The sequence below is a fragment of the Rhyacophila brunnea genome, unplaced genomic scaffold (assembly GCF_057557595.1).
Source record: "Rhyacophila brunnea isolate RB1 unplaced genomic scaffold, BYU_Rbru_1.0 scaffold_14, whole genome shotgun sequence".
NCBI classification, from domain to species: domain Eukaryota; kingdom Metazoa; phylum Arthropoda; class Insecta; order Trichoptera; family Rhyacophilidae; genus Rhyacophila; species Rhyacophila brunnea.
The window spans coordinates 10,746,217-10,756,113 of record NW_028232796.1 but is presented as its reverse complement, the minus strand read 5'-3'; the positions used below and the strand labels follow the sequence as shown (position 1 = coordinate 10,756,113).

General features: G+C 33.3%; 1 non-coding gene across 1 annotated transcript; it reads left to right on the top strand.

Annotated features, from left to right (window-relative positions):
- Positions 1-5,347: 5,347 nt before the first annotated feature.
- On the top strand, positions 5,348-5,429 carry TRNAL-AAG (transfer RNA leucine (anticodon AAG)). The gene has a single exon. It is a non-coding gene; the product is annotated as a tRNA-Leu (tRNA).
- Positions 5,430-9,897: the final 4,468 nt, after the last annotated feature.

Genomic DNA, 9,897 nt, shown 5'->3' with positions numbered 1-9,897 from the left:
GAATAGTTTTTTTGTTTTTCACAATAAATCATTTTATTTACACGACACGAAAATACAATAACGCATTTCCCACTCGTTTGATATATAAATAAATCGTCCTGAGTGTTGCATTACCTTGTGTCATTTCGATTGTTTTTTAATGTTTCTAAAGACAGACAAGATACAAAATAATAAATTAATATTGGGCAATGTTTTCTTACTAGCGGCATAACAGTATTGTCATCAATCAATATAACTGAGTTTATTTTAATATTTGATAATTTTTTTTTATTAAATTACTATGTATGGATATATTATAATAATTTATAATAACAAAGTGCCTACTATTTTCGAGATGAAAATTTTAACAAAGTAGTATGTTTGGATTAATCTTTTTAGGAAATACTAATATTGTTATAATAGCCAAATTGATATGACCATGCTTCAAATCAAATTCCACAAATTTACTTATCGTCAGCTAAATGCAGAACTATTCTAACTCACATTTGAAATATTTTCCAGATGCATTCTTTGAAATAGCTTACTTAAGTTATTTTATTACGTATATAAACAAATTTATCTATCATTTTTTTCATCAATAGTTCTACTAAACTAACTTTTTCATCAAACGGAAAATTTTGAAATCAAAAATATTGGCGGGCCGCCCTTTTTTGTAGTTAATCATTTTCTATTTTTTAAAAACATGAGGTAAAAAAATTAAAAAAAAATTCATTGTATAAACTAAATATACATTATTAAAATAATATTAAATATTTTCACGGTGTGATTTATGCAATTAATTGTTTGAAACTAAACCCTGCAATCTAGGCTCAAATTCTGTGGTGTGAATACGCAAAACAGATGCGATATGGTTGTGTGTTAATTTGTATCGTAAGTTTGATGTATTAATGCTCATTGTAGAAAATGTATCTTCACTAATATAGGTACTTCCAAATAAAGAAGCCATTTTATGAGCATATTACACAAATATCAAAGTAAGTGTCTGACCATTCATTCTTGCCAAAGGATATTTAATTTCAAATGTAATTTTTAATATTCGATATTATGAAGAATAAAAAAATATACAGATTTAACAAAAAGTTTCGCGGAACACACTTTGTGAACCCCTGTACTAAAGTATGATGTATATATTTATTTATATAAATAATAAATAATTGAAGTAGGTTGTTTCAAAGAATTCCTTTCTAAATAAAATAAAATGAGAGTTAGAATAGTTCTGCATTCAACATAATATTATGTTTCTACATTTCGAACCCTGATTGATTGTAGGTTTACCGGATTTCTTCAAAATAGAATTTTATTGAGTGACATTTGGCGTGAGCACTGTAAAGAATAGACAGTAAATAAAAAAATCTGTGTTTTTATCCCCTTTCAAACGTTTATCTCTACAATCGAGAAACCAGATAGTGCGAGTGAACTGGGGTTGCAAGTAACAAGGGCGATCGATAATTTATTTTTCGATCACAAAGTGGATTGAGTAAGGTCATTCAATTTTTCAATGTCGCCTCAGTCACCCCCCGAATCTGTTTCTGCAGTGCAATAAAGTGTACGTCTGTTTATATTTACGAGGGGATAACATTATTTGAATGGAATATTGTGTTACGCTTGAATGGAAATATATCGGAAGTTTTTAATTGAGATTTTGTATTGAATGAAAAGAAATTTGTACAGATGTGATCGAAAAATACGCGTGACACATATTGTAATGATGTCAAATGTCAAAAAAAAGAAAACAACTAGATTAATAAATAAATAATACATTTTATTATGTAGGTTATTCTTTTCATATCCTATGTCTCATTACTTCGGATCATATTCACTGAAATGACAGGTTTTATCAACAATTTCTTTTCATCTGGAGCGATCATAGACTGTTTAGTCATTATTAGGTATTTTCAGTAACGGTTTTAAGTACATAAATATTTAAGGATGTGACAGTTTTGGAGACCGCCATGCTTAAACAGGTATCCTGTTCAATTAACCGTAATTTAAAAGATCGGATGCATTGTGAGTGGCGAGATTTGTATTGGACCTACCAACTGTGACGGTTTTTATTTACATGAGGCTCTGGTTTGGAGGCCCCTTGTTATTATATGCGGCAGTGGCAAAGGGTGGATTTAGGCTGTTAAGATTATACATAAATAGTGGACATCAAACTTTGTCAGTCATACGTAGGTATTTGTTTTTATTGAACTCAGACTACAATTTATAGATGGAGTTGGTTAATTTTTTTAAATCAATTAAAAATTAAACCCTGCCAAAACCAAACCACAATAGTTTTAGTATACTTTTGCAAATACGACAAAAGCGTGCACACTTTTTCATTCATACTTATTTGTTTACGTCGGATTAAGAATACATATTATTACACATATTGTTCGTTCATTTTTTCAAATTCATTAAGCCCTGCCTAAACTTAACTATAATAGATAAAAAATATTATTATATCTATAAAATATTCAAAGTTATGTATGATTTAATTGCATAATTTTAGATATACGAGTAGTATCTATTATGGCTTGGTTCCGCACGTTTTAATAAAATTCCAGGGCTCAAAATGGACCGGAGCGCACCGGAGCTCCGTTTCGGACCATAATATCCTCAAAATTATCGCTCCGTCTCGTGAAAAAAATAATCTTACGGTCTGAGCTAAATATTCCATATAACAAAAACAAACACACTTATTTTTATAAAATACACATAAAATTAGATACTTCACTAGGTTAAATTCGTAAAATTATCGAGCGCTCCGGTTCGTAAACATTTCCATTTCAAGTGCTGTTGAATTTTAAAAACTCACCAACACCATCTGTAAATTATTGTAGTCTTAGTTTAATGAAAACAAATACGTCGTATAACTGACAAAGTTTAGTATGCACTATTTATATCGGATCTTAACAGCCTACTTCCACCCTTCGCCACTGATATGCAGTATACCGTCATTAAGTTTGACAATACAGCAATTATTAATGATTGTGTTTAAATAATTTGATTAAATTTTTACACTTAAATTTTATTGAAAAATATCCATTTTAACCTTGGTCTAACTAAACAATCGCTAGTATACTTTATGGAAAACCGTCAAGGTTAAAATGTGGTCATTTAATATTTCTCTTTATCTTCTTAATTTTCCATTCCCTAGCGGAGGTCGGCCACCATCAAGGCGATCTTAGATTTGTCGTCTGTTACCCGGAACAGTTCAGTGGAGCTGCACTCGTACCAATCACGGAAGTTCTTAAGCCACGAAATGCGGCGCCGTCCTCCGCTACGCTTAACATTGATCTTTCCTTGAATGACAACTTGGGGAATGCTGTACTTTTGTCCTCTCATAATGTGGCCGAGGTACTGTCGTTTTCTGGTTTTGGTACTACGTAGAACTTCTCGATCCTTCCCCATTCGATTGAGAACTTCAATATTTCGTCGCTATAGGATTGGTTTCTCGAATATCCGTTTTTGTCATAATCGACCTTTTAATGCCGAATATTTTTTTTGTATCTAAATGGACTAGAACCATCATTTTCTTTAAATCACTTTGTAATGGTAATGAGTACATCATTCATATACTGTAAAAATAATTATCTAAATATCTCCATGTATTTAAATATAGGATTATGAAATTTGTTTTTCGTCTCCTGAACATTTGGTCTATTCGGGAAACCAATCCTACAGCGATGATTTGTCACCCGGTCAGTCCAAGGAACTTTGAGGATGCATCTATACAGCCACATCTCGAAAGCTTCAACTCTCCATGACATCTCTTGGTTTAGCGTCCATACTTCCATACCATAGAAAAACGTCAACATTTTGAATTAGGTCATATGATATTCAGCAAAAACCCCAGCATTGTCATTGTCAATCTTATACCGAATCACCAACGACATAAAAAATACATAAAAGAAAAAAATCAATACATAAACGTTAAAGAATTTTCATTCGTCCGTCCGCCAACCGGGCAATTAAGCACACGCAAACCTAAAAGGTGAACAATCTGCACGATATTATCGCGAAAAATTGCGGTGCGGTTAAAATCTTCCGCGGCACGCGAACTAAAAGGGGCTTGCCCCTCGTCGTATCCCTTCCTAGTCTACCTGCTGCACTCGCCTGAAACACCGACGAATGCATAATGTATGCAATGGGTTTAATGACCACCATCAACCACCCCTTCCTGATGCAAAAGGGGTAGATGAGGGATCGATTGTGACTCGGCGGCTAACTGAGTGCATCTCGATGCTACAAGCACCCACATTTCGATTTGACTAACTATAATATTATGCGGATCAACCAGGGAACAGAAAAATAAATGAAATGGCGTTTCAATACAAATATGGTACCTACATATTATACAATACGTATTTATGACCGTATCACACATGACTAGAGCTTATGATTGAACTTTATTATCTCAAGATCTCTCTAGAAATAATGAGAAAAATCGATCCCGTTTCTCGAGATTATTTTTTTAAGAAATTTATGAATTTTCATTTCTTGAAAAATCGTTCATAAGAATCTTGATGAATCAATAAATTCTTACCAGCGCATCTATCTATCTGTCTATCGGCCACTATCGAGTGTAGTTTATCATAATATGTTTGTATTGAGGTATTACAAATGTTACAATAAGTTAGCCGTCTAAACATTCAAAACTATCTATCTCACTCTAAAAGTTAGCACAGCCAAGAGAGGTGCTGTTAAAATAGCATTTATTGTAACAATTACAACTAACTCGTTGTAAAAATTATAGTACTTCAATACAAAAATATGAAAAATTACCCTCGATAGCCGCCGATAGCAGTCCTGTGTATAAATGAGATTGAGATGCAGCGCTGCCATTAAAAATTTGAACAGAATTTATTAAATTAGCGGGTGGAATAGGCTCTTGATTCTCGAATTTGTACGGGGTTTTTTTATGGAATACACAAAAATTTTGTTGTACCATAAAAAATAATTTCTCGAGAATTCTCAAGTGCTCTAATCAAACATTCATGAATTTGAAAACTCCTTAATCTTGAGATTCTAAAAAACCCTACACATGACATAATATCAATAGGTTAACTGGAATAGTATTTAAACTTGCGAGCGATGTGTTTTATTAAAATATTAAAATAATATTAACAATGCACACGTCGTATTGGAACCGCCTTTACAAATAAAGTTTAGTGTACCTAAGCAATATGGTATTTCCAATGAGTTAAATAAATTCTAATAAAATATGTACATTTCGTGTTTCGTTGATTGATGACTGATCATTGTGTTTACCTGCAACGTCATGCTGGTATATGAAAATTGACCCGAAGCGAAAATAGATTTCCACAACGAAATCCGGCGCTCGTTTTATACGTGTACGCACGGTTGCGTGGCCGAGCGGTCTAAGGCGCTGGTTTAAGGCACCAGTCTCTTCGGAGGCGTTGGTTCGAATCCCACCGCTGCCAGTCTTTTGCGCTTTTGACAACTTTCCTAAAGTAATTTAAATATAGAATCCTAGATAAACTCGTTAAATTTAATGATCAGTAATTCACTGTGGAAAAATTGTTAAAGAGCTACACGAGAGAGAATAAAGATAACTGGCAAGGCAATGGTGCTTGACAAAACTTAAGGTGACGCATCAGTGAAACGCCAAATAATTTTTAACTGTAGGCGCTACGAAATTTTGGACTCGCTCGCCATTCAGTGAGAGAATGTCGAGCCAGAAACACGTCACTTTGCTGCGTGATGGCGACGGGCCAATTAATTCTAAAATCGTGTAAAGATGACTAAAAACGTTACCCATTTACTTTAAAAAGAAAACATGTCAATGAATATATTATTATTGTTACTAATAGAACAATAAACAGAACATAAAATGGACGTATGTTGGATTTATATGACAAATAATATTTCGTTTGACAGGCGTCATTTGCACCCGCGACCCGCAATCCGCGCATCGCCTAGCAACGATCTTTTTAGACCGTGCCTCAACTAATGCACAGCATTAAGTGTTAACAGATTAGTTGTAGAACCTGAATGCAGAATAAGATTTAGGCTTGAAAAACCCCCGGGGTATTGTATATCGGTAGCCTCAAAAAACTTTTTAAAACGAAATTTTATAATACTTGTTTGCTTTGCTTATCAATAATTATATTATGTGGTCCAGGGAAGCAGGGCCGGCTTCTGATATTATATTATGACTATTATGAGTATTGTAATTTTTTTTATATACTACTATTCATTACATTAATCAGAAAAAAAACAATACGAAATAAAAGTAATTGATCAGTGCAGCACAAAACAAAGTAGTATGTACATAATCACAATAAAGAAGAGAATATGCAAAAAACAAAAACAAAAACTGACGTTATTACAGATTAATTATGACGAAAAATATGAAACAACGATATACCTAATAGAGAAAGTAAATTCTTAAGCAACAGGAAATTTCAATTGAAATAATTTATTATAATGTGAAACTATTTAACATATCTACAAAAATTATCTCTCTCTTCTCTGTTATTATTTCATGACTGAGAATTGTGATCATAAATTATGCAGTCATCTTCTAATAGACTAAAACTCTCCACTCCTTACTGCCTCAGAACAGAGTGTAGGTTACCCCCAGTAAGCTTTGTTACTTGGTTACTCCAGCGCGCCGACTTCTTCTGCTTCGCCTTCCCTGGAGGCTACGCAAAACCACAGGTTTATCTCATGTCCAACAAACTGCAAAACCCACTCAGACATAATATTATTGAGAACGGTTCCTTCATCTGGAATCTCTGAATTATCAACGAGTTCGTTTCTTTACTCTATCTAAGATATACTTTACGTACCATTTGGCGCCAACACCATATTTAGAAAGCATTAATAATATATTGCCTTTCGCTTCCTTGTCCTCAGGGTCCACGACTCGACACCGTATAAAAATACAGAGCAAAGTAGAAGCTAAAATTATCTAACTAATTAATTAATCAACCTTTCTTAATGGTGCTTTAAAATCGTTTAACCGCACGATATACAGCATCATGACACTTCAAATCTGTCATAAGACGGCGATGCTCGTTTCAGTGATCCTTTCAAATGGTGGATTAATCCATGAAAAATTCATAAATTTATCTGAAATAACCGTTAAATATTTTTTACTATATGTTCACGTAGGGATTGCAACACCAATACCGGTATTTCGGTATTTTCTGTTTAATAGCGGTATTAATACCGGCATTTTTACAATAATTAGAAAAAAAACAAAATAATCTACCAATAAATATAGGTACCTAATACATGTAAAAAAACTTTTTATAATATTAATATTTTATAACATGTGGCATTGCTGGTCACCAAAGATGATGAAGGTCCACGGAGGTAAAGCAGACATCGCGTAATCCGACAAAATAATTACAGTCCTGTTAAGCCTTTTATGTTAATTAATACATTTTGTTTCCACTTTTAATACCGAATAAATCGGTATTGTCTGATTTTTAAAACCGGTATTTCGGTATCGAAAAGTACCAGTTTTAAAATACCGGTATTACAATCTCTATGTTCACGGATATGAAGTATTATTAATAACTGGCCCCCGTTAAACCGGTCAGACGAAACTGCTCGTTTTCAAACCGTTATCTTACATCCAGTATCATCCCAAGTTATCATTTGGCAAGGGCCGACCTGCCAACGGCAAGAAACGTTATTTATGTGATGGGTCAGTAACCTATCAAAGAAAATCCGTCCCTGCGAGGAAACACGATATATCTCAAATTCGCTATCACAAATTAAATCTCGGGCCGACTCAGCGTACAATAATATCTACGCCACTGCTTTTGATGATTTCTTTCAAATTAATATTAATTGTTTTCGGTTGTTTTTGGGTCTTCGCACATTTAAATTGGCTGTCAATTTATATACATACCATTTCATGCAGTGGTGAAGATTCGTTACTAAATGTATATTCTACGTTTAACCTGACTTTGTAATAAATATAGACATAAATTATTCAAATTATTCAAATCAAGGGGGCATAAATTAGCTACAATACCAATAAACGTAGGTATATAACGATGATTACCGCAATGGTCGAAAGGGAAATTCATCGGTTTATAATATAGTGGATTCCGGATTCGAATCCTGAGTCTGGAAAAATACATATAAAATATAGTGTATTTACCAGTGGCGAAGGGTGACTTTTGGAAAGAGGTAGGCTGTGGAGATCTGATAAAAAGAGCACACTTGTCAGGTATACTTACGAGAATAGTACGATATTAACTACGAATGAATAGGTACACACTAGTAAATGACAACGACACACTAATTCAATGAAACTTCAAAAACTCATTGACGACATAAAAATGAGCGATGTGTTTAAATTACGTATTTTTCAAAACATGTATACCCATCAAAAATCATTAGATAAAATTTATTTTTATTTATAAAAACAATCTATACTTACTTATTTATTAATAATCGATTAAACGCCGCTGAAATTATTTTTTTAATTATCTAATTATTAATGATTTTGGATAAAGTGCGCAGTCGTGACAACATTATTATGCGCGAATGTTTTAGGCTCTGCGATAGGAGCTTACCTTATTTCGTACAAATCAGCAGACTTGCTGAGGTTACGAGACGTAAAGTCCATACGAAAAAAAATCAGAATTATTTCACACATAATCGGAGATTTATTTACGTCGAGACGTCACGGCGTTTATTATTTATTTACGGCGCGCTGTGGTACTCGTATATTTTTTAATACCTTTGCAGTTGTTTTGTAAACTGTGTAATACTGTAATGCATTCCTACATATACGACATCTCTCGATGGAAAAATAAATTATTTTTATATAACATAAAATTATGAAGTGATTAAGTATATATATGTCAATATGCAATTAAAAAATATTTTTCTTAAGAAGGTAGGCTTTAAATAATCGCCTAGTATGGAGTCTTCGCCACTGGTATTTACATAGTTATTTATATAGTATATTAACATATTATTATGTTGTTTTGCGTTTGGAGTCCGAGTATGGACTTAATAGGTTGAGCAAGTGACTTACTAAGTACATCTGTTTCTTGTAAAAGCAAAACTCTTTTAATACAACCTACGTAGGATTGTTCGTTTAGAGGATATTCCTCATGCCCATACACTCTTTGCTTTGTCTCTAGCGATAAACACCTCGCATGCAGTAACCACGGTAACTGATGTAACCACGAGTGAGCTTTCCCAGTCACCAGTTCCACTCAGAAGTGGTTACATGTCGCTATCACTTAGGCCCCATTATCCAGCTACTGATAGTAATGAGTCATTACTTCATCAGCTCCGATTTGAAGATATTAGGTTTTGGGTTAGCCTCCGGCATTCACGTCTTCATCACACTATACGGCTTATCGCAATACTTACTACAGTCATGCCGTGACACAAAACTATAAACTTCATTGGTAGAGCTAGTTATTGCTCATACTTGAAATGCAATATTGTAAAACTGTTTGTAGAAAATGATGATTGTTGCATTACTTTTATATAATATATTTGTCTTCAATCACCGCTAACGCATTAGATAAAACATATGAAAATGTGTAAGAGAAAGCGAGACAGCGAGAAGTCGTATTAAACATAACAAATTCTAAATTTGAAAAATCGGAGTAATCATTTATTTTAATCGGGTCGTGAAAGAAAACAAATGATACTCTCATAATAGTTTGATAGAAGCTTACAATTCGGTAATAGCATGTCGAGTGATTAGGATTAGAGTATCGATAAAGTAGTGTATTTTCCAAAAGATTTAAAAGTAATTATTTATAATAGGGATAGGATGATGTAACCTACTGTAACCTTAGGCAACATACACAATCAATCAAAAAATAGATACATTATGGATGAGTATGAATGATCAGTTAAGCGTCGCCGTTTGACTAATGAACGAGTTCAGCTCTATAAAAA